Source organism: Coenobita brevimanus, unplaced genomic scaffold (assembly GCF_032717465.1).
Source record: "Coenobita brevimanus isolate Jiangsu-jjx unplaced genomic scaffold, ASM3271746v2 jjx.HiC_scaffold_2634, whole genome shotgun sequence".
NCBI lineage: Eukaryota > Metazoa > Arthropoda > Malacostraca > Decapoda > Coenobitidae > Coenobita > Coenobita brevimanus.
Genome location: NW_027643581.1, coordinates 365,621 through 367,597, shown reverse-complemented (window position 1 = coordinate 367,597; position 1,977 = coordinate 365,621).

Sequence of the window (1,977 nt, the reverse complement as noted above, 5' to 3'; positions counted from 1 at the left end):
TTTATAGCTATTTGTCTGTCTGTGTACCAGTCTGCAGCCTGTTTCATATGAATGGGCTCGAAATATGAACTTCCAGGAATTTCTGTCTCTATTTAATTGACTTTTCCCACGAAACACACCACACACGTTTACATGCCCTCACTTCTCTGTCTCCACCGAACCTAGCATTAAATCTCCAAGCACAACTGGGTTAGAGTCCAAAGTTATGTGTTGTAGATCAAGTTTTGCCAGTTAAAATGAAGAGAGAAACCTGTACTTTACACAGGAAAAATCATCCAATATATATATTACCATTATGCCTAGTGGTAATATATTGGATGATTTTTCCTGTGTAAAGTACAGGTTTCTCTCATCATTCTGACTTGTCATAAGTGCTTGGGATAGATTAAAAGCATCTACTTGCCCGAGTGCCAGGGGGTTATCTCATCCTCTCCATGCCCACAGTGGGGGCGGAGGGGCAGTGGTTACAAGATTGTGACAATGTGAGACAACTTTTACCTGGTCGTGGTGTAGTGGTTTGCTGCCTTGCTCTCACCTGAGAGTCCCGGGTTCGATTCCCGGCATAATGGTAATATATTGGATGATTTTACCATTTAATTTCCCCATCATAAGGTGGGTAGCAACCGGAACCAGACTATCCTGTCAGATGAATAGGTTTCGATTCATTCTTCATGCAAATATTTAAGCTACCGGATTCTATGGGTAAAATGCAAATAGCAGTGGGCTGTGGTCCCAAATAATCTGAGATCCAAACCAGGCTGGGGCAAGGAACAGTTTATGGGTATGAAAACAAAGGAGTCTTATATGACCTTCCAACAAACCGCAGGACATAAGAAAAAAAAATCCCTACCAAGACCATCACATTAATCATGAATGTAAAAAATCATGGATCATTTCTGCCAGAGAGAGTTTCATTCATCATTATATTCAGGAAGAATTTTATTGAACTTCCTGATTACTTTTCCATTTCACTTGAAACATGAATAGCCAACTTATACTTACTTCTTGTTGTTAGTTAGGCTTTATTTTTTGCTTAAAGATCAGAGAGGCTGTGTGGAATGCAGACTGGTGAGACGCGATAATATGTTTGGGGCGTCATTATACCTCATTGTGATCCTGTCTGCCTACTTGACCCAGTGACCTCTCTCTCTCTCTCTCTCTCTCTCTCTCTCTCTCTCTCTCTCTCTCTCCCAATAACAGTTCTACACACTCATCATTTTCTTTCCACCATCGTCCCAGTTATCTAATATCGCTAAATCAATTCCTCCCTTTCATTCATACCAAATCTAAACATATAAACGAGGAACACATGCAAGGACATATTTTTACACCCAGTCACTCTCTCCACAACCAAGAATTCCACAGGCCTCCCAAGATGTCATTCTCTATCAGACAGTAGGCTTTTTCCCCATCTTGACGTCTCTCTCTTGTCACTAAAATCTTCACCCATTCTTATAACTGTCGCTCTAGAATGGACGAGGGAACAGATTGGGATGGTTTGGGGTGCACTGAGAGGCTGCTGGCTATGTGGCATGGGAAGCATCGTTGCACCAGTTCTTCAGCTGTTTATTCTGCTTATTATACCTTAGCTTTCTCCTATATGTTATTTAGAATGTTTTTTGATATCGACACACACACACACACACACACACACACACACACACACACACACACACACACACACACACACACACACATCAATATCTAAAAATATGTCAATCTTTCTGTGTCTATCTGTCTGTCTGTCTATCTGTCCTTCATTAACTTAATTCAGTGCATGAAGTCTCGGGTCAGCCTTCAGTGCAGTATTCATGATAGATATAACACGGTCGCCAGAAGAACCGTGTGACCAGCTAATTAACTTTACTCTTGCGTTCAGCCTCTTGCAAAGTCTCTCCTGTTTTCTCTCAAAGGCTAACTATATGCCATCTCAGAGCCTGGTGGTCGTGTCTCTGCAGCTCTCTCACACGTGTTTAG